This window comes from Macrobrachium rosenbergii, chromosome 31, assembly GCF_040412425.1.
Source record: "Macrobrachium rosenbergii isolate ZJJX-2024 chromosome 31, ASM4041242v1, whole genome shotgun sequence".
Lineage (NCBI taxonomy): Eukaryota > Metazoa > Arthropoda > Malacostraca > Decapoda > Palaemonidae > Macrobrachium > Macrobrachium rosenbergii.
The window spans coordinates 28,470,384-28,495,383 of NC_089771.1; the positions used below are offsets into that span (position 1 = coordinate 28,470,384).

General features: G+C 34.4%; 1 protein-coding gene and 1 long non-coding RNA gene across 2 annotated transcripts in view; one reads left to right on the forward strand and one right to left on the reverse strand.

Moving 5' to 3' along the window:
* Positions 1–25,000, reverse strand: part of LOC136855477 (gonadotropin-releasing hormone receptor-like) — a 434,721-nt gene that overhangs the window by 392,239 nt on the left and 17,482 nt on the right. The window contains exon 2 of the mRNA XM_067132553.1: positions 6,039–6,068. The gene's annotated coding sequence lies outside the window, so the exon portion shown is untranslated. The remainder of the gene's footprint in view (positions 1–6,038; positions 6,069–25,000) is intronic.
* Positions 1–25,000, forward strand: part of LOC136855478 (uncharacterized) — a 208,332-nt gene that overhangs the window by 26,457 nt on the left and 156,875 nt on the right. The gene's annotated exons all lie outside the window — the stretch shown is intronic.

Consider the following 25,000-nt stretch of genomic DNA (forward strand, 5'->3'; position numbering starts at 1 on the left):
TAACTCCTTTTCCCCACACTATTAAGTCCCAGATATCCGAAAGTGCCCCAGTGCTTGGCTTGACAGCCTAAATTTCACAAATCAATCAGGCAGTCACTTCTGCAGCTCTCGGTATCAATACGTTATACGATTTTCCGTATAAATACCACAGAGATATTATTAAGTGGAATTCTGAGAGTAATAAATTTGCCAGAGGCATTATGAGGTGGAAATATCCGTAATGAATATTATAGAGGCATTATGAAGTGGAAATATCCGTAAAGAATATGATAGAGGTATTATGAAGTGGAAATATGAGTAATAAATATAATAAAGGTATTATGAAGTGGAAATATCGGTAATAAATATAATAGAGGTATTATTAAGTGGAAATATGAAAGTAATTAATTGACCAGAGGTATTATTAAGTGGAAATATGAGTAATACATTTCCAAGAGGTTTAATGAAGTGGGAATATAAGTAATAAATTTCCCAGAGGTAGTTACGAAGTGCAAATATGAGTGAAAAAAATTACCAGTGGGATTATTGAGTGGAAATATGAGTAATAAATTTCCCAGAGGTATTATTAAGTGGATGTATAAGTAATAAATTTAATAGAAACATTATTAAGTGGAAATGTAAGAGAAATAAACTTACCTGAGACTTTATTAAGTGAAAATATAAGTAATAAATTTACCAGAGATATTAAGTGGAATTATGAGAGTAATAAATTTAATAGAAACATTATTAAGTGGAATTATGAGAGAAATAAATTTTCCAGAGACATTAAGTGGAAATGTGAGAGAAAAATTTACCAGATGTATTATTAAGTTGAATTATGAGAGTAATAAATTTACCAGAGATCTTAAGTGGAAACGTGAGAGAAACAAATTTACCAGAAACACTACGAAGTGGAAATATGAGAGTAATAAATTTACCAGAGATATTAAGTGGAAAGGTGAGAGAAATAAATTTACCAGAGATATTAAGTGGAAATGTGAGAGAAATAAATTTACCAGAGATATCATTAAGTGGAATTATGAGAGTAATAAATTTACCAGAGATGTTACTAAGTGGAAATACGAGTAATAAATTTACCAGAGGCATTTTAAGTGGAAATATGCACCATAAATTGACCAACAAATTCTCACTCCTTGCACCACTTAAGGAGACTTCATCCGTCTTCCCTCTGTCTCAAAAACTCACCTCCATCTTGCCAGCTTCGTCAAGTGGGTGCGAAATTGGTTTGCTTAAGGAGTGAAGCGCGGAGGAAAATTGGCCGCGACCATAAAATGGTGATCGTAATGTTGGAGGAGTGGAGAAAGTGCTTGATTAAGTCTCTCTCTCTCTCTCTCTCTCTCTCTCTCTCTCTCTCTGTATTATTTGTCCTTGTTTTCTTGCCTGTTGGCGTTCCTGAGTATTTATTTTTTATTGTGTATCTTCACTTTACTAAAAGACTACGCAATATTAATTTATCAAAGACTGTGCAACGTTAATTTATAAAACACTATGCAGTATTAATTTATAGAGGTAAACCCGTAGTAATGACAACAATATGTCATTATCATCATCATCATAATTTCTTTTATTAATGCAGCATCATGAAAAACCTGTCATTGTCATTTTTCACTTTTATTAATATAATCGTCTTACCGCATTCATATTAGTTCAGTTGTTAAACTCATTATTGTCATTAATTAGGATGAAGACATCGTCGATGGTGCTATTCCTTAACACCACAAGAATCTACTTATTCTGAGTTACTCTGGGTGGTAATTGTGAATGAAAGCCTGCAACAGGTTTTTTAGTTTCCTGTACAAGGAAACTATTGTGCCGGCATTGTCTGTCAGTCCGCACTTTATTCTGTCCGCACTTTTTTCTGTCCGCACTTTTCTGTCCGCACTTTTTTCTGCAAGCACTTTTTTCTGTCCGTCCTCAAATCTTAAAAGCTACTGAGGCTAGAGGGCTGCAAGTTGCTATGTTGATCATCCACCCTCCAATCATCAAACTTACCAAATTGCAGCCCTCTAGCCTCAGTAGTTTTGATTTTATTTAAGGTTAAAGTTAGCCATAATCGTGCTTCTGGCAACGATATAGGATAGGCCACCACCAAGACCAACGAAAGATAGATCTATTTTCGGTGACCTTGTTTATGCGCTGTAGCGGCTGCACAGAAAACTCGATTGCGCCGAAGAAACTTCGGCGCATTTTTACTTTTTTTTTTTATATAATTTAATAATTTTGTCAGCATGAAAAACATCATTGTCAAACGCAGGGAGTCAATTTTATGGGGTCATTATGTCGAATATAAGGTACAAAATCTTAGAAGCACAAAGTTAATAAGCCAGGTAGATGCGTAAAAATTGTATGAATGATTTTGTAAGAAATTTTCTTAATGTGTAAATGGATTAGTAGGTCCACAAAGTTTTGGAAGCACAAAATGAATCAACCAGGTAGAAAATAAAAATATATATATACTATATATATATATATATATATATATATATATATATATATATATATATATATATATATATATATATATATATATATATATATATATATATATATATATATATATATGTATATGTATAGATATACCAAATTTTTAAAAGTATAAAATTATTAGTTAGTCCGACAGATTTTTAAAGAAAAAATCATAAATGAATATATATATATATGTAGTGAAATTTCTGTAATTTGTAAGTGGATGTGTAGACAATTGAAACGACAGATTAAGTACATTTTGTCATGCATAATCGTCCATGTCTTTAAGTGTGTTCTGTCCACCGCACAGCTCGCTCATAAAAGTTGACCCAACCGGTACCACAGCTGGCTCCTTTGAGGTATTAAAAAACAGCATCTGTCCCTCTCCAGCTGTTTTCTATTTTAATTTACTTCGTATATTTCTTTCTCTGTCCCTTCTCCTTTCCTCCTCCTCCTCCTCCTCCTCCTCCTCCTCTCAGTCGGGTGCCTATTTGTAGTCTGTTTAACGTGAACTACAGCGAAAGTATCCTTTGAATTGATATGGTATGATCGTAATGGAAAGGGGCTTCTGTTTATCCAAAGGCTCAGAGGCTGCATACACACACACACACACATATATGTATATATATAATGTAATTTTATGCATAATTTTTCAACATTACGCCGTTTCTCAACAGAAGTGGCTTCTGAGAAAGGATATTTACACTCCACACTTTGCTGAATCATATGTGAGCAACTGTGATGATCTTTCAACAGCGTTATTCTCTAAATAATTCCCTCAATATATATATATATATATATATATATATATATATATATATATAAATGTGTGTGTGTATGTATGTATGTAATATGTGTGTATAATATATACATATGTACTGTATATATATATATATATATATATATATATATATATATATATAAATATAAACAAGATTCTATATATATATATAATACCGCTGCTGTAGCCTGTAATTATATTTGTTCGGTTTCCTCACCCCATCCCACCCCACACACACACCAAGCTAGCTATCATCATTGTCTTCATTTTGATCCCATACACACTCATCGACGTAATCTTCTTCTTCTTCTTCTTCTTCTTCTTTGAGGATCTCATTTTATCTTTCGACGTTAAAGGGGCGCGAATCCCGCCATATATCATCATCCTTGTCGGGGCGGGGAGTAAGGACTGCCAATATTCTCATCAGGAGCTTTGTTTCTCAGGGGCTATAATACAGCTGCGATCCCGGAGACGTTGGATAGTTATACACAGAGATGATGTGGTGAATATCTGAATGATGTGAATGTCTGAATGATGTGGTGAATATCTGAATGATGTGATGAATATCTGAATGATGTGGTGAATATCTGAATGATGTGATGAATATCTGAATGATGTGGTGAGTATCTGAATGATGTGAAAAATATCTGAATGATGTGATGAATATTTGAATGATGAGGCGAATATCTGAAATGTGTGGTGAACATCTGTATGATGTGATGAATATCTGAATGATGTGAAGAATATCAGAATGATGTGGTGAATATCTGAATGATGTGGTGAATATCTGTATGATGTGATGAATATCTGAATGATATGGCGAATATCTGTATGATGTGGCGAATATCTGAATGATGTGAAGAATATCTGAATGATGTGATGAATATCTGAATGATGTGAATAATATCTGAATGATGTGAATAGTATCTGAATGATGTGATAAATTTCTGTGGTGAATATCTGAACGAGGTGATGAACATCAGAATGATGTGATGAAAATACCAGAATGATGTGATGAATATCAGAATGACGTGATGAATATCAGAATGATGTGATGAATATCAGAATGATGTGATTAATATCTGAATGATGTGTGAATGCCGTCCAATGTTGGTTCTGGTAATCATCCACCTATTCTTGCTGTTAAGAATCCACGGAGGAAGGATATTCGTCTCGGATGATGAATGTCTTCCGTTTGACAGGGTATTAATCGCTCCTGAGATCAATATGGCGTTTTATTTCCCTTGTCTTTTGTGGTGCCTTGTATAATTTATGATGGCCAGCGAGGAGACATGCAAATGGTGTGGTTCTGTCACTCATTTTAAGATGTAGCGGTTAGATAATAGTAATCTAAAAAAAAAAGTTTCCTAAATGGTTTCATTCGTTGACAAATATTACGTATATGCAATATAAAATATCTTGTTCAAATTGAAGGCACGTGCAAATTATAAGGCTCTTTTTGTAATGTCAGTTTGAAAACGAAGAATTCAAGTGACCTTTTTTCCTGATTGTAAGATTAATTCATGAATGGTTAGTGTCGTGGCATGCCAAATGGCTCCAGTGTCGGGTCATTTGACCAGACTTTCATGAATCAAATCAAACCAGTGACCTTGACCGAAGGAAAATGTCATTATCATAAAAAATTCAAGAAAAATCACGAACAATGACTTCTCAGTTCCATCACTCATCAGTCTGATACACACAAAACGAAGCTCACCTAAACATGGCTGTCTTCTTCTTGTAGAAATAAATGGGACTGGGACCTCATTTTCTTATTGAGTCAAAGACTGAGGGACAAGTTTAAATGTTATACCTTTCGTTTACCGATGAAGTATATGAAAGTCATCCAGATTTAAGTCCTTCGTTTACCGATGACGTATCCAAACGTCAAAAAAAAGATTTACTTACAGAATATGCAATCAGCTGCAGAATAAAACAAAATTGAGCGGTCTACCTTGAAAACTGTCGGAGACAGGGGTCTTTGAACAAATAAAGGTATAGACATTTTTACTGTGCCCGCTCGAACCGATGCCACTGCCCACAGACGTAATTGTCATAAGAGTCACAACCGAAAAGGTTAAGAAGGATGAAAATTCCGAAGTTTGGCATTAGAGAGAGAGAGAGAGAGAGAGAGAGAGAGTTATCACCAGACCCGCTATTCAGAGCGTTCCTGGTGCCTGGAAAGTGGTTTGGATATTTAGTGGTCCGAGACAGGTCACGTTGCATCGGAGAGAACGCGGTTTTATTGATAGATGTGGGTTCATTTATTTGATGCATTGCTTCTCAAGCAGTTGAAAAGGGACTCATGAACTGAAGTGCCTTAAATAATTCAATAATATAGCAAGCAGCAAGCTTTTAATAAATGAGACGGATAAATGAGCTTGCGACACGGTGCTTCTTTTTTTTTTTAGAAATAAGTAGTTTTAGTATTCTGAATTATATGATTGATACAAGACAGCTTTGAAGAACTACAAGCCCTCCAAAATGTGAACAGAATTTGTACGTTCTTAAATTAACAGATGAAGAAGGACTGTGAATGACAAAGATGGGCTTAGGTGAGGCAGTAAGTAATGCATAGGGTTGATTCGTTAGTATAAGTATTGATGTCTGAAGGACAAGACATAAATCTATAAGTCGCTTGGTGTCGTGGTTATTGATATTCTGCTTTGGTACCGTTGCTGTTGTGAAATTTTTTTCTCTCTCTTTTCAAACATGAAAATATCCTGGCCTTCATAAATGCTAGTTACTACAGAATACGAGGCATAAAACACTTGTAAGCTTTTTAGCTAACCTTTGTACTGCGTCAGTGGTAGTGCACGGTCTGGAAAGAAAAGAAAGTTAATTAATCTTTCAGTCTGTTAGCAAAATAGAAGTGCGCTCGTGCGCGTGCACACCTCCTGTTTTACACACACTCCGCACTCACATATATATATATATATATATATATATATTATATATATATATATATATATATATATATATTATATATATATACATGAGTAGGAATATAAAGGTTTACAGGGGATATTCATAAGTATAGTATGAAAGCGAAAGTTATCAGGAAAGACTTTATTAGAATATATGTATAAGATCAATGAACATGGAACTGCCATTTAATGAGATGTAAAGACGAGAAGAGGTGTTGCTCGAGATACATCATATTAGTATTTCACTGAAACGGGAGAAAGAAAATGTAGGAAAGGAAATCCACAGAATGAGGCTACAAATGCAAATAAAACAAATGGACTGAGGCAGGCGAAGGAATAGCAAGCAGGGAGAATGTTGAAAAGTAGACAAGAAATGATATCAGAACGGAGGGAGGGGATGAGGAGCATGAAAAATTGAAGGCTAGGGTCACTGGCTCAGCAGAGATTGCTTGTAATTGTACTTGCAAAATGAATATGAATAAAAGCGTTATAATATTGGAAGTGAAATGAGAATTGGTTAAAACAAAAATTGACTGGGTTCCAAATGCAGTGAGAGGGACAGAATATTGTAAAATGAATAAAACAAAAATTGACTGGGGTCCAAATGCAGTGAGAGACACAGAATATAGTAAAATGAATAAAACAAAAATTGACTGGGTTCCAAATGCAGTGTAATCGAGACATAATACTGTACCAGGTACAAAGGGAGTTGAATTACTTAGCCAAGGAGAGAGAGAGAGAGAGAGAGAGAGAGAGAGCGAGCTTGCAGTTCATCAAACTTATTGGTGAATTTGAGCAATTACTTGAGGCAGAAGATCAGTCTTATCAGAGTCCTGGAATGGCAGGGATAGAAGAGAGGTCGCTCCTGATGATGACTCTTGAGTGAGAGGGGAAGCTGTAAATTTGGAGAAAGTTTGTCGAATTGAATTGAGGATGCAAGGAGGGCAATTAAGAGTTGCATGAAATCATCGAGAATTGCTGTCCAGTGTTTGTAAGGTTTATCTGAAGAAAGGAAAGATTCCAGAGGAATTAGTGAAAGCAATTATGTTGCATCCCATGATGAAGGTGAAAAATGTGACTATAATATTTATTGGTCCAAAACATTAGTAAGGTCAAAACATTAGTAAGTATACTTGACAAGGTGTATTTAATGGTCTTGGTTAAGGTACACAGTTAAGAGAAAGGGTGAAAAATAAAAGTGGTCTGGAAGAGAAAACAAGTATAAATTGCGCCGAAGTTTCTTCAGCTTAATTGAGTTTTCTGTATTGCCGCTACAGAGTATAATCAAGGTCACCGAAAAGAGACCTATCTTTTGGGTGGCTTCGGTATAATGCTGTATGAGCCGCGGCCAGTGAAACTTTAACCTCCGCCCGGTGGTGGCCTGTCCTATATCATTGCCAGAAGCACGGTTATGGCTACTTTAATCTTAAATAAATAAAAAAAAAACTACTGAGGCTAGAGGGCCGCAATTTGGTATGTTTGATGATTGGAGGGTGGATGATCAACATGCCAGTGTGCAGCCCTCTAGCCTCAATAATTTTTAAGAGCTGAGGCCGAACAGGCAAAGTGCGGATGGAAAAAGTTCGGACAGAATAAAGTGCGGACGGAAAAAGTACCGACAGAATAAGGTGCGGACGGACAGACAAAGCCGGCACAACAGTTTTCTTTTACAGAAAACTAAAAGGAACTGTATAAGATGTGTTTGTTATGGACCACTTACGTGGGAGAGTAAATGGAAAAGTGGTTTGCAGACGAAGAGAAATTCCCGTTTGGATTCAGTGGAGGTACAGTGAATAAAGTGCATTGAATTTTTATTAGTGTGATTTGAAGTGTTTATGACTAAAGTGAAAATTGTTAGAGTATGTAGACATAACTGACGGGTTTCATAAAAAAAAGGGTTTAGGAACATACACATCAGGTCATTAAGGTTCTTTCATATTGAGAAAAGGAAATGTAAGTTCAGTTCTATAGAGTATGAAGAGGGTTCATAAATGGTTAGGCAGATGTCAGCTGATGTTCCGTTTCAATTGGTGCTTGTCAAGAAAGGCTGAGAAGAAGGGTGGAATAGTTTGAGCGTTCTAGGAGAAAATGATTGAAAGAATGTTTTAGCTAGAGTCAGGGCAATGGGGTTAGGACCAGATAGACGGAGTATGGATAGAGGATACTGGAAGAATGGAAGTGGTGGATTGAGAGAGGTGTTTGTGATTAGATTAACAGATGGTGGCAAGATGACAAGACGAGTGAATAACAAAATACATGAAGTAAAGAAGGTAAGAGAATATCTAAAAGAGATTAAGGAGAGACCGCATTAAAGCAAAAAAACTGGAATATATTGTATAGATGAAATTTGGATGGAAAGTAGAGAGCAATGGAAGAAAAAATAAAGAAATAAAGTTCCCGATATGCCTTTTCAGCAAGAAGAGTTGAAAGATTGAAAAACGTATAAGGAAGATATAACAAAAATGTTCAGCATATGTTGAAATAATTAAACCTGAACTGAAAGAATTACGGATGGCGGGCTGGTGAAAAGGTGTATATTTCAAACTCCTTCTTTGTAGGGGAGGGGAAGGGGGCGAGGTTAGGAAATGGAGATGAGAAAGTCAGAATGAGTGGAGTGGAAACTGCTTTTGAAGTGAAGGACATTTTTGGTTGAGAAATCACGAGAGTATTGCAATGAGATAAGTATGATAAAATTAAGGGTCATGTTTTAGATGCGATTTCTGTTTTGATACAGGGTGCAGTTGTAATGTAGAAGATTTCAGCTTGGTTAGTTTATGTATATATATATATATATATATATATCTATATATGTATATACGTATGTATATGTTTATTATTATTTAATTATTATTATTATTATTATTATTATTATTATTATTATTTGTATTATTATTATTATTATTATTATTATTATTATTGACTTGAAACTCAGGAGGCTTCCAAAGAATATGAGTTCATTTGAAAGAAGTAACAGAAGGTAATAGGGTATACAGAAAGGAGAGATCAGTAATTACGAAGGAAAAAGTAAATTAGCAAATAAATAAATAAAATAAACAAATAAATAAAAATGTAATTAAAATATAAAGTACAATATAAATAAATATATATATTTATTTATGTACATATATATATATATATATATATATATATATATATATATATGTATATATATAATGAGTGTGTGTGGGGGGCGGGATAGAGATAATTAATGAATGCTGGCGCTGACTTCAATGGAAAATCTCCCAGTCACCAGTTAATATTTGGGGAACGCGAGGTATTTCATCCATAGTCGGAATTCCTAATTAACTCTGCGAGATCTCTCTCTTATGACGGTGTTTCGTCAAGGACGGGATCGGAAGGTGTGTGGGACAATTGGCTTTAAAACCTGACAATATGAACCTCAATTTGGTAGTTAGTAATTACGTTAACATGATTGAGGTATATGTTTATTCATGATTTTATATATGTATATATACATATACATTATATATACTTATGTATATGTATACACACATATATATGTATGTATATATATGTGTGTATTTATATATATACACACAGTACATACATTCATACATACATACTTACATATATACATGCGTACATATGTTTACGTCAAGATATTCCCTAATATCATTAGCATAATTTAGGTACATGCGTAATTCATGGTTTTATAAATATAAATATAAATACATATATATATAATATATATATATATATATAATATATATATATATATATATATATACGAAGTATATATATATATATATACGAATATATATATATATATATATATATATCCATATATATATCTAGTCACAGTCTAATCTTGTTTTTGGCTTCGTATTCCAAACCTCTTGTACCTCCTTGTCAAACTGATTCTCGATCAGTTACTGATGCATTCAAAACACCCAGCACGACCGACCTTATCGCTTTCTCCAAACCGAGAAAGGAACAGGTTGACTCTCTTCTGCGCCACGAAAACATTCTGGCGTTTCATAAAAACGTTTAATTTTGCTTATCTACCCATCGTACCACACACCTGCACGCTCATAATCGTGAATCTCAAAGTCTTGCGGTATCACTTCAGTGATTTTACGACACACGCATACATAGGTATGTATATATAAACTGCGAATTTTTGTCACGTAGAACATGACATTTTTTATATATATCAAGCGTTAAGCTACAAATGTCGTTTAATATAAAATTCACTCGAACTGTTTTTTCCGAGGATTAGTGAATGTAATACCAAGCGACATTTGTTGCTTAATGTTTATTGATATGTATACTGTATATATATATATATACTATATATATATATATATATATATATATATATGTATATATACATATATATATATATATTATGCTATACATACATATTAGTTTTTGAAGATTTAAGCTGTTTTAATCTTTAAAAAAGATTTTGCAAATACGTTCTGTTTTTTCATAGAAGTTATCTCATTAGTTGAAATAATTTTTTCTCCACATGTCAACTAATGAAGGAAGAAATTCTACAGAACAAAGAAAAATGTGAACCACAGGTTAATTAACGCCAAAGTCACTTCAATCTTGAAAAAAAACGCTGAAAATAATTTCTTTGAGTCAGAATGTAAAAAAAAATTATTTTTATACAAGTAATTTGTTTGATTTTGATGCAGTGATACATATCTATCTATATATATATAATAAATATAAATATATATATATATATATATATATATATATATATATACATATATGTATATAGTATATAATATAATATATATACACATAAATGTATAGAAATAAATAATATATATATATATATATATATATATATATTATACGTGCTTGTGTATATATGAGTGTGTATGTGTATTTTCCGTATTTTAAAATTATTTTTTACTATTCAGTGGAAATTATTTCCAGTGAGTTTTTAATAACAATTAGATGCAATAATAATGTTCAGTATTATCACCACTTCTATCAGCATTTTATATAGGAGAAGTGTGAGAGAGAGAGAGAGAGAGAGAGAGAGAATTCAGAATAGGAATCAGATTTCATATTTTGAGGAATTAACTCATCAACTAGCTTTCATTATTTGATAATTTGAATAGCTTCATGATATAAAACCGAAAGCAGGAAAATAAGGGGCTTCAAATGATATTTCACTAAACACCCCACACTGCGCATGCGCGGATTTTACGGAAGAATGGGAAACCAATTTCGAAGTTCAGATTCAGAAAACTCGACTCCCATTTGTTCACTCGATATAATTTCTGCAGGGAGTTAATTTCGCCTCTGAATCTCTCTAATTGCCTTCATTACTAGAAACGATAAAGGGCAGCTTTTCCAGACCGATTTTTTCCCCCCACTTAGATATGTAGAAAATGTGGCACAGGCGTTCTCTTAATCAGTTTTCTTCGCCCTAATTGCAAGGAGGCTGTGGTTAATTAGAAATCTTAATAGTCATTCCGGAGAAAAAAATTAAAAAAATAGAAGCCTGAAATATCACGAAAGTTAAAAAGTGATATTGTAATGTCTTAAAAATATATAACGCCATATGACGTATGGTAGTTTTTCTTTTAAAGATTTCAAGAGGATAAGACAAATTAGAATGCACTTTTTTAAGGTTTCGGTATTGGCATCATTCACGAATTTCTTGGTGGTTTTTGCATTAATGTTTCCCATTTTAAATGTACAGGTTTTTTCAGTGAGGATATATATATATATATATATATATATATATTATATTGTATGTAATATATATATATATATATATGCTATATGTATTATATACTGTATGTATTATATATGTATATATATATTATATGTATATAAATATATGTATATATATATACATATATATAGTATACATATATATATATTATACATATATATATATGTATGTATGTATGTATGTATGTATGAGTATATGTGTGTGTGTATTGATATAATATGATGCACTAATTTGGAGGTAGATGACAGGGCAAACTTGAAGTTCGTTCGCCTATGAGCTCAGGTTTCATCGTCGTTTTTGGAAAAAATTGTAACGACCTATTTTAGGAAAGTTTGTGCAATGGAATTATTAATATTTTATAAAAACCATTGGCATTAGTATCGCTTGCACGGCAATCTGATATAACCAACATATTCGTAATTGCAATGCAGTGAAAAATGATATAGGACACATGAATCGCAATACAGTCAAATGACACATGGAAAATTTGAGTAAAGATTAATTTTTTCGGCATTCCCGGAACCAGATTCCGCATTCGGGTCGCCGTGAGGTAAGAAGAGCATTTGGTAAGGAAGCTGTATCATGCCTAGTCATTATCTGTCGCTCATAAAAAAATGTTTAATCTCTTTCAAGATTTTGACCTTTTCGAAAAAAGTCCCGGAGAAGAAGTCTGGACTAGAGTTCACGGATTATAAAAAAATATATGCTTGAAATTGAGACCTTATCGGTGACCAGGCAGAATATATATATATTTTTTTAATGGTAATTTAGAAAGCAGAGCAGTTTTCTGCATTCCCAGCGAATGTCTGTGCTTATGTTAACCTTGTTCACTCGAGAATTGTAACTTTTTTTTTGAGAGAGAGAGAGAGAGAGAGAGCTATTTGGCAGAGGTTCTGCATCGGAAATGAAGAGGAAGATGAGGAAGATGGTTGGTAAAGAGGACTCGAATTTCAGTCTGAGAATATTTCCTAGCTTTTACTTGATATTTTATAAAGTGGGGAAGCCTCATTATTCCCAAATTTATTGAGTAGATGTACGTTAATGTATTCAGTATGGAAATAATAAAACTATGAATGGTGAAATGTTCATATCTGTTGTGTAAACGAGAAGATTTTATCTATTACTAAAATAAATTAAAAACTCCTAAAATGGTAGCAAGGTGAGGTAGAGTAACAGATTTTTTTTTAGGAGATTTTAGTTAATCTGATTCCACATGATAATTTAAATACTGTAAGTTAGAGTACTGAATACAGATTAGTATTTCTTTTTTTGCAATTTTTACCAATGAGCAGTCACTGCCTAGGTTATTTAGTAGATACATGCCCACACCGAAGAACTATTCCAAAGTCTAACAATAGAATAACTTGGCATAAATCAAGTGGGACGTTCTGTGTTCGCTCTGAAAACATGATCGAAATGCAGATGATAAGTCCAGTGTCATATTTTCAATGAATTTCCTGTCATTAGAATTCTATACTGCCCTTCAGACATGAGAAAGAAACTTGAAATAAAAAGGGTTGAAAGGTCAAAATACACACTCTTGTGATATTAGTGCGAACTACACACTGATACTGATGCCTATGCTTGGAAATTCGTACACAAATCGAACTCACTCAAAAAGGATCGGACGAAACGTGCTTTTTTTCCCCCCAGTTAATTGGGGGATTAAGATACGTCATGATGAATTAGCCATTTTTTTTTAAATCTCTCCAAAAAGAAGCAGTTCAAGCGATCATCATCCTACGGTAAAAGTATACACACACACACAGGTACATGCTTAATTCATATATATATGTGTGTGTGTGTGTGTGTCAATGTGTATACTTTGCAGGATGAATATAAGCTATATATATATATATTTAATAAAATACCTCCTTAAAAAATAACGCAATCATTCTTTCCAGATTAAAGTAATTAACCTTTTCTTAATTGAAATAGCTCAGGTAAATTAAGAATTCCTCAACTAAGGGGAACTGTTTTCTTGTTGAATAACATAACATTATGTAACTCAGAACGAAACATTTCGTAATTAAAATCTCTCTCTCTCTCTCTCTCTCTCTCTCTCTCTCTCTCTCTCTCTCTCTCTCTCTCTCTCTCTCTCTCTCTCTCGATTTGGATCTAACTTAATTAAGATAACACTGACTTAATGAAGGTGTCATTATCCACCTCCGTTCAGCATGTGAAGAAATGTATATTCAGGTTTTTGAATAGTGAACTTTTTATAGTCAAGATAATCTCTTCCATATTCATGAATATTTCTTGCCAACCTTTTCAAGTGTTTTCAGTCTCCTTTCATCTTTTCTGACACAGATTAGATTTCAATTTTTTATTTATTTTTTTTTCGTGACAAATTATATTTCATTTTTAAAATTTTTTTTCCTGACAAATTATGTTTAAATTTTTTATTTTTTTCCCGACACAAATTATATTTCAATTTTTTATTTTTTCCTGACTCAAATTAGATTTCAATTTTTTATTTTTTTTCCTGACAAATTATATTTAAATTTTTAAAAAAATTTTCCTGACACAAATTATATTTAAATTTCTTATTTTTTTCTGACACAAATTAGATTTAAATTTTTTATTTTTTTCCTGGCACAAATATTTCAATTTATTATTTTTTCCAGACACAAATTAGATTTCAATTTATTATTTTTTTTTCTGACACAAATTATATTTAATTTTTAAAATTTTTTTCCTGACACAAATTATATTTCAATTTTGAATTTTTTCTTCCTTTTTGTCAGTGAAAATGACACAAAGTCTCTAGAACAAAAATGGGGTCAGACTGTGATTCTTTCTTTTGATCTTGTACCCTGCCATTTGGACCACGTGTCTCGTCCTCCTTTGCCATATTGATTATCCTTTCAGTTTTCTGTAAGAGAAAATTATTGAGATGAATAGTTGTCTGTCCTTCCCCACTTTTTCTGTCCGCCCTCAGATCTTACAGACCAGTGAGGCTAGAGGGCTGCAAATTGGTATGTTGATCATCCACCCTCCATTCATCAAACATACAAAATTGCAGCCCTCTAACCTCAGTAGTTTTTATTTTATATAAGGTTAAGGTTAGCCATGGATCGTGCGTCTGGCAGCGCTTTCCGGAGGCGTCGCCGACACAACTTCACTTGACCGCATCTGGGGATCATCTGAGTGCTGCCCGGTCGTAGCTGAGAGTTTCACACAGCCTTACACGCTGTACAGAAAACTCGAGTTGCGCCGAAGAGAATTCGGCGCATTTTGTACTTGTTTCATTATGTTTCTCATTCTTTTTTGTTGAATGTCTCAATATCAAACGAGCTGCTTAGTAAACAAATCAAGCTGATTCAATAGTCATGCATAGATGACCTTAAATAAAATAAAAACGACCCATTCTTTTGAAAAACAGGAAAGTAAAATTCAGTGATCATAGATAACAGTATCAGGCGTTTTGTTGGAAACGGAATAAAGGAGGTAATATTATCATGCGTTTTGTTGGGAACGGAATCAAGGAGTTGGAAGGAAGAATCGAAAGAAATGGAAAAATAGATCTTTGTTAAATTTTTCTTTGTGCGAATATTGAAAGGGGAGCCATACAGAGAATGCATAAATCACTAACGAAGCCATTGAAACGAGAAGAGAATGAGAAGAGAATCATTTGAACAAGAGTCAGGCTGATAGGTGGTTCTTCAGAGAATCTCTTGGAAATGGAAGATGAACAAATAAAGAAATAAAGAGATATTAAGCTGTGAAAATACTCGTAATGGAAGAAGAAATAATAATAATTCTGGTTTCAGAAAAAGGTTCTAGAACTGTTGAGATGGTAAATTGTATTTGTAATGAATGAACTTCAAAAAAAAAAATGAAAAGTGATACGAGAAAAGTTGTAATTTGAATTTAAGGAGAGTTAGCTTAAAGATTCAGAATACAAAAACTGAAGCAGTTGTGTTTTTAAGAAATATAAATAAAATGGTGATGGGAGAAAAATGATAATTTCAAGAGTTTCCAAAGATAAAACTTCAAAGCATTTTTAAATGAGGAAAGGAGATGGTAAAGATATGAATATGACCTGAAAAGAAACTATTAAACTGAGATCAAACAGACAGATAAATTAAAACGGAAATGGGAAAATAATCCAGAAAAGAGAGAGAGAGAGAGAGAGAGAGAGAGAGAGAGAGAGAGAGAGAGAGAGAGAGATCATAGGTCTCATAAGCAGGGTAATTTTAAAAAATTGGCATATATAACAACATAAAATTACAATTTTTCTTCTGAAAAACTTCACATCGTCATCATACTTTAATATTAATATTAATTATGATAATAAACAAGTAAAAAATGCGCCGAAGTTTCTTCGGCGCAATCGAGTTTTCTGTACATCGTATAATCAAGACCACCGAAAATAGATCTATCTTTCTGTGGTCTCGGTATAATGTTGTATGAGCCGCGGCCCATGAAACTTTAACCACGGCCCGGCGGTGGCCCAGCCAATATCGTTGCCAGAAGCACGATTATGGCTAACTGTAACCTTAAATAAAATAAAAACCATTGAGGTTAGAGGGCTGCAATTTGGTATGTTAGATGATTGGAGGGTGGATGATCAACATACCAATTTGCAGCCCTCTAGCCTCAGTAGCTTTGAAGATCTGAGGGCGGTCAGAAAAAGTGCGGACGGACAGTCAAAGCCGGCACAATAATTTTCTTTTACAGAGAAGTAAAAAGGCTTCTAAAGACTACGTAATAACCTGTTTGTCAACTTTTCGAATTTGTTAACTCTGTCACTTGCCTTCCTGTCATTTCCAGTAGATTGAGAAGTAAGAATATGGAATGCTTACGGCGCTACCCTGTCTTTTAATGATTTCCTATAACCGTATGCGAATATATACCTACATTGTAAGGTTCGCTTCCACCGTCTCTTAATTTATTTAGTCTCTCTCTCTCTAACTCTCTCTCTCTCTCTCTCTCTCTCTCTCTCTCTCTCTCTCTCTCTCTCTCTCTCTCTCTCTCTCTCTCTCTCTCTCTCTCTCATGTATATTTTATCTGTTTGGATCTCTCTCTCTCTCTCTCTCTCTCTCTCTCTCTCTCTCTCTATATATTTTAGTTTGGAGTTTTTATCTGTGCCATTATACTGTACTTTATCTCTCTTATCTCTCTCTCTCTCTCTCTTCAGAGTTTTCTGTGTTGTTATAATATCTCTCTCTCTCTCTCTCTCTCTCTCTCTCTCTCTCTCTCTCTCTCTCTCTCTCTCTCTCTCTCTCTCGATCACAAGGACACCGTTATCTCGTATTATCTGCACTCCACAGGAGATTGAATCCTTCGTCTAATGGGCCACAAATACCTGTATTTTCTAGAAATGTGCAAGTTATTTTTTTTATCCTGCAAGGCTTTTCCTTCTAGTTTCATAATATTCTTTTTTTTATTTAGTTTCGTAAAGCCATGTTGTTGCAGGAGCATCCTTCTGTATTCTAGTTTTTATATGAATCTGTCTCTTAAAATGGGGAAGGTTATACAGGAAAAGAAAAAAGTATTAATGTGAAAGTGTAATTTACCTCATGTGATTCTTCACAAGCATTCTAAGTTGGTTTCACATTTTCCCCCAAGTGTATTGACACTATAAAAAAATATAGTATTAAAAATACTTTGTATCCAAATGTAGAAGTCGAAATAACCAGCCCAGAACTCGTCATTAAATATTTCATTAATTGCCATTTCCTTTCCTCATTCCATTCTCATTATCCTGGTGATTATGTGATAATAACCGCGTGATTATTTTGCTAATAAGTCTGCAGCTGAAAGAGGACTGCTGGGCCTGATATGATTTCCGTTTGCAGTGAGGCTGGCCAATGTACCTATGTTCTGCTCTGTTCTGTCATTTAGCTGGTCTGCTGGTATAGGGGTTAGTGTCGTGGCATGCTCCTCAGACGTCGCGGGTTCGTTTCTCCCCCAGGGCGAGGAGAAATCACGGGTTCTGTATCGTGATCAGTTACTGCTGCAGTTTAAGGGGGTCTGCTGCGGTGGGAGGTTGAAACCAACATTCTTTGGAAGCTTGAATTTCAAGTCAGTGGCCCCTAGGTCCCAGCGCTTGGTCTTTGGCCTAAACTCTGTACTCCTATCCTATCTTATCCATTGGTTCATAAAACTTTATTATGAAAATGGCAACAAAATTTTCTAGTTATATTTTCACTGTCATACCAAGATTCGCGTAGGTATAACAACAATGCCTATCGTACTATACTTAAGTGTTATCTTACCTCAGTATGCAGTTTCAGTCTATTTAATCTCAAAAACATTATTCAGCCTGCCAGGTGCACGATTTGCCTTTTTCAGTCTGTCAGTAAATTTCCACTACAGAGAACCTGCAGCGGATATCTGTATTTTCCTAAATATTTGAAAGACTCAGTCTCATTAATCCTTTCTCCATCTAATGTTAGTCCCTTCGTACGCACAGTCTGGTGACAGAATCCTTTCGTAATGTTTACAGAAACAGGCTGCATGTCTTTGACAGTTCAATCTTAGTCAGACTGATGTGACCAGTTGGTGGTGAGTGAGGAATTGATAACGAAATTGTGTAAAAACAAAAAATAAAGGTACTTGAGTTCAGTTTCCAGAGAGAGAGAGAGAGGATCACTTTCATAACAGCACGAGGCTGGAGGGTTCTTCTTTCTTTTTATGGAAACTTATAAAAGAATCTTCATTATGGCAATTTTTCAGTGGACTATCCTTAGGTTACATATAATGTAATCATATATATATTATATACATTATATACGGTATATATATTATATATGTGTGTGTGTGTGTAGAGAGAGAGACAGAGAGTTGCATAAATTTTATAAGCAGAAATAGTATCCGTACTGATGCAGATGTGTACATTATAAGTGTATATGCGATTAATCTAGTGAACACACGTGCGCACAGAGACATAAAAATACCTCCAGCATGAGATGGTAAAGATTGCCGGAGAAATCCCTTAAAATAAGTAAACATGACAATATCGGAAGAATATCAATCCTATTACCTTCCTAATATCGTGAGCCTTTAGATTGTGGTAATCCTGTTGTTCCTAATTCCGCCGTACCCTTGTCTAGAAATGTGGATAGTGAAATATATTATTATTATTATTATATTATTATTATTGTTATTATTATTATTATTATTATTATTATTATTATTATTATTATTATTATTATTGAGCAGATGAACCCTATTCATAGGGAACAAGCAGGAGTGAAATATATTATTATTATTATTATTATTATTATTATTATTATTATTATTATTATTATTGAGAAGATAAACCCTATTCATAGGGAGCAAGCCCACAGGGGCCACTGAATATTATGGTGTTCATTAGGAAGAAGTAAGATGAGCTAAAGGGAAAGAGAGAAAGAAGAAATGGAATCCAGGTCAGCAACGTCGCAAAGAAAATATCCATTTAATTCACTATCTATTTAGACGTTCTTGCTTAAAGTTGAGGTAGATTCGTGAGTGGAAAATCTCCAACATGCCCCTTCTTCCCCCTCTCTCTCTCTCTCTCTCTCTCTCTCTCTCTCTCTCTCAAACACACAAGTAAATGAACATTTGAGACTCGAACGCAGGAAAGCCAAAAGCGAAATTGTTCGCGGACGGTAAAGCGGTCTCTCCCGGGAGAGCCTAGTATAGCCTGTCCTCTCTTTCAAAGCGCGCAGGTGAACTCATTCCTGGCCGTCCTGCGTAGAAATGACTCCGGACCGTAATGAATAGGATGAGCTGAGAGGAAAATTCCTGCCGTTCTTTGTGAGATTTCTCATATGTCAGGGAAGCTGCTGGGAAGGAAGTCTTATCTTCTCTCTCTCTCTCTCTCTCTCTCTCTCTCTCCTTATAACGTGCGGAGATTTTTATCTGTGCCAGATCTCTCTCGATCTCTCTCTCTCTGTATAACTTACTACGAAGATTTTTATCTGCTGTTATCTCTCTCTCTCTCTCTCTCTCTCTCTCTCTCTCTCCTTTATAACTTACTGCAGGAGATTTTTGTATGTGCTGTTATTCTCTCTTCTCTCTCTCTGTCTCTCTCTCTCCCCTCTCTCTCTCTCTTTTTTCTCTCTCTCTTTCTCTTGCTTGCATCAGAGAGAGAGAGAGAGAGAGAGAGAAATGAGGCAGCTTTTGTCGTAGTGCTTCGCATTCTGCTCCTTTGAGCTTCGTGCAGTCTTTCAGATGACGCAACAGGGCAGGCAATTTAAAAACCCTTCTGGTGTTTCATTCATTCGTTTTTGTAAAACTACGTAAAAGATTATTACCTCGAGTCAAGGCTGTAACTTACAATTATTATTTGCTAGGGATGAACCGTTAAAAATCATGATTAAGGAAAATAAGCGAAAATGAGAGAGAATCTATATCGTAATAAAAAAATACAAAAAATGCGCTGAAGTTTCTTCGGCTCAGTCAAGTTTTCTTTACAGCCGCTGCAGCGTATAATCAAGGCCACCGAAAATAGATCTATCTTTCGGTGGTCTTGGTATGATGCTGCGTGAGCCGCGACTCATGAAACTTCAACCACGGCCCGATGGTGTGGCCTGTCCTATATCGTTACCAGAAACATGGTTATGGGTAAGTTTAACCTTAAAATAAAATAAAACTGCTGAGGCTAGAGGGCTGCAATTTGGCATGTTTGATGATTGGAGGATGGATGATCAACACATCAATTTGCAGCCCTCTAGCCTCAGTAGTTTTCAGGATCTGAGGGCGGACAGAAAAAAGTGCGGACGGACACACAAACCCGGCACAATAGTTTTCTTTTACAGAAAACTGCAACAATGTGATATAACATTTGAAATATATGTTGAAGAACATTACCTATACTGGCTGTTCTTTGTGCTGTTCTCACGAACCTGATTATGGTCACTGTTTTTTCATAAAGTTATTAAGGTCCCAGAAATGTTTTCGTAAGTGATTTAGATCCAGTTTTATATAATGATTCAGATCCAAACCTTACTGAAGAAGCCAAGAGATCAGGTAACCAATTTATACTCATTGCAGTAAAGGCATCGTCACCAACACATGTGATAAAGTTACTGACATTCGCGGGCTATGTGACATTATTAGAACATTAATTACTCGATTGCTTTAGGAGATACCGCGTTTATAGATTTATGGAAGGATATGGATGGGAGAATTCGTCGCCAAGGTGGAAATCAGTCCTGCCTTCGTTAGAAAATAGAAGTCGTTGGGAATTTATTGCAGCTCGTAGACTTTATTCTCTTTATGTTTGTGTTTCGTAGGTTGATAAGTATAGTCTCCAAGTCGCATTTACGAGGTGTGTGTGTTACAATGGCCGCAGGGATCAGTTTTAACATTTATTTCCCGATATCTTTTACGTTTTTAGTTACGTTTCAGTTTATTGTTATATGTACTGAGTTAAATTATGATATTGTGTTTTATGTATATACATATACTGTGTATATATTACAGTATATTATACTATATACAGTATATTATATATATATATATATATATATATATATATATATAGGATATATATATATATATATAAATATATTTATATACAGTATACAGTACATGTAAATGTATTTATATGTACAGTATATATATAATTATGTGTATATATATATATATGTATATATATATATATATATATATATATTTATATATATATATATATTTATATAATGAATTAATGAATTTATTATGAACATGCTTGAAGACCTAGCCTATATATATATATATATATATTTATATATATATTTATATATATATATATATATATATATATATATATGTATATATATACAAATACATAAATTATTACGTATAGTAGACCTCAGTAACGAAATATTTTACGTATAACTTTTAAATGAAAAGCTACAGGTATCAGGCACGTTCACTTCTGTTGTTTGATTAGCAAAATAAACTTCCAGTCACGGCGCCCGAATAGCTGAAGTCCCAAAGACGTTGGCCATATTTCTCCAAAGCGCAGGATAAGCAAGAATTTCGACAGTGAAACATAGGTCAACTTTTCGACTATGTCTACTTTAAATTTTTATATGTACCGGAATAAACACTGCTAATTTTGTCTCATGGAGTGTTTGAAAGCAGTCATGTTATGTGTTTATTTTTTAAGTCTATTTGTTAAACCTTGTTATAGTTTGCAGAAGAACACTTCGGTTTATCTACCAGACTTGCTGACTACAGTGCTGAAACAATATACTGCATATCCGGCATACCATGCATATTCTCAGCAGGGTGCACCATACCTTAGAACTTTCATATACTTATACAGTTTTCTGATTAACAAATTCTCCAGATTGCTGAACCAAAATTAAGATAAAAGTGATATTGTAGTTATATTATTTTATCTACCAGACTTGCTGACTACAGTGCTGAAATAATATAGTGCATACCGGCATACCGTGCAGACTCTTAGCAGGGTGCACCATACCTTAGAACGTTCATAAACTTATACAATTTTCTGATTAACAAATTCTCCAGATTGCTGAACCAAAATTAAGATAAAAATGATATTGTAGTTATATTATTGTTGATGAAAAGGGTAGAAAGACCTCTTGGACCAAATCAAATATACTTCATAATGATACTTATGAGATAGATAATGAATATGAAAAGAATCCCTGGCACAGTGATTTGATCTGATTGGGGACGAAACTAATTAATTGGCTGATTAGGTTAAATAATTTCCGGAGGAGGGAAGGTCCCAAAGAAGTGGGCGAGATGAAAGATAAATCCTTTCTTTAGGGTAAATGTTAAAAGAAGAAGGTTGTTAAGATTGTAGGGGCATTGCGATACTAAATATACCAAGAAGTAAGGCATATGAATGAATGATTGATAGGAGAACATCACTTGAATTTAGCCATGGAAGCGTATGTGTGTGTGTGTGTGTGTTTTTGGGGGGTGGGGCTCAAATGTTTGAAATGAAATGTTTGAAAAGGTTGAAAGCTGAAGGGAAAGGATGTATGTGATATACAAGATCTTTTAAAAAATCCTATGATAAGGTTGAGAAACAAATTAGAGGGTCTAGGATGTCTTGTACAGAAGATAAGTTACTGAGAGTGATTAAATGGCATACGATTGAAGTGAAGACTGTTAGAATTTGTGGGCGGGAGAGTGACTGGTTTGAGGCAGAAATGGACCTGTGACAAGTGTGTGTGTCACGTCTCTGGCTCTGTACGGATGAAAAACGGATGTAGGTTCAAGTTATGGGGTAAGAAAATGGATTGTGAGTGAAGTGGCAAAGAGTGTATATTTTGAAAAGAGGAGAGGAAGACCTTGAAAGGGTTTGTGTGAAATAAAGTATTGGAAAGGAAGGGCCTTGACATCGAGGAGTGAGTGCGAGATTGACGTGAATGTATGTGTGTGTGGGTGAAGGGTTCGACAATGTAGATGAACCTTTCGCATAGGTGTATGAAGTTTATAATGTAGTGGAACGTTTTTGCATAAAGCATTTATCCATCATTTAGAAAATAGTCTGAATGTGGCAGTAATCTTCACCAAATCATTTCTTGGAAACCCTTACTGACAGGCAAAACGGCTTCATATTAGAAAAAAAAATCTTCACTAGAATTCTAATTAACTGGCTCGTGCGAAAGAAGGAAACGAATTTTTGCAGCCAACTCTGCGGATAAAACTGTGAATGTCAAATTATTTTATTCACGGAAAAGTCACGTACTTGTTCAACTTTTTAATCAAGACTTTTCAAATCTTTTTGATTGCGCTTCTGCACGCTTGTTTCCATGACTTTCATATGCGACTTATTAAACACGTTTTATGATTAGAATATCTTACATGGTACACTGTAGGCATTGCTAAAGGGTGCTTGCAGCGTCCCATCGGCTCAGGGCTGCACCAACACTCTAGCCTTTTACTTTACCTCCATTACCATTTCTCTTTCTCAGTCTGAATGTCCAACCTCTAATTATTACTTCTTACTGCAATTTTGAGTTTTTCTCCCAGTTCCACCTTTAGAACTCTAAACTTTGTACTATTTTCTGGATCTCTTAGTTTTGCTGTCCAACCACTCCAACTCCCACTTTTCACTGTCTATAGCGCTGGAAGTCCGTAGATGACCCAGTAGCTGGGCTTGACATCTAAATTTCACAAAATCAAATGTCCTTATCTTATCAAGACTAAGGCTAGTTTTCATTAAAATTCTGAAAGACAAGATAGTTTGCAAGATGCCCAAGAAAGTAATATCTCGCCAGAATTAAGAATAATCAGTATATCTTGTACCTTATCAAGAGATTGATTCCCTGTGTGTTCTGTAGCCGACTGAACGTACGAGATGTCAGAGAAATGGTGTACCTGATATCTCGTCCAGAAAAGAAGGCTTCAATTAATATTGTCATCATCAGGGTGACAGAGAATAAGGAAAGGAAAAAAGTGTCCTTTATTTGGTTAGAATTGAGTAGATGTTCTCGTATCTTGCCAAAAATATGGAAAGCAATGAGGAAATGTTGTGAGTTACACAGCAGCTTAAAAGAATTGCTAAAAAATTATGCAACTATAATATACTGCTCATGGTTTTTGCATCGACATAAAAATGTCCGTTTTTCTCATTGATATTGGCACCAGAATTCCGGTGGCAAATTAATATTAGATAAAGAAGAATACCACTGAAATATCGAATTAGGATGTTCGCTTCTTAGAATTAGCCTTGCCTCTTATAACTGGGTTCTCTGACTGATATTATTAGTTTCCTCCCAAATACTATTCACAGACTTTTTACATTCATAGTAGTGTTCATCATTCACTCTCCCTGTCGACCATATAATCAGTATTTAACACAAAATACCTAGTACTAATTCCGGAACGCAATTTCTAAAAACCGTCACACGAATTTTTCAAACTGTGATGATCTGTGTCACAGTATATCTCTACAGGGATGCATATTACGAACGTCATTGCTCTTGGCACCTCACGTTTTATGGCTTAACAGGATTGACAGCTTTCTATTTAACATGCAAATCAAGCGTGAAAACCACTTGATTAAAACGAACCGTTTGTAAATGGCACGCTGGATACCGTATGCCAAAAAAAAAAGGTGGATATTTGACTATTTCTCTCCGCTCTGGAAATCTAGTATGGAATATGAGAGGTGAATTGGTCGCAGGATTTTTC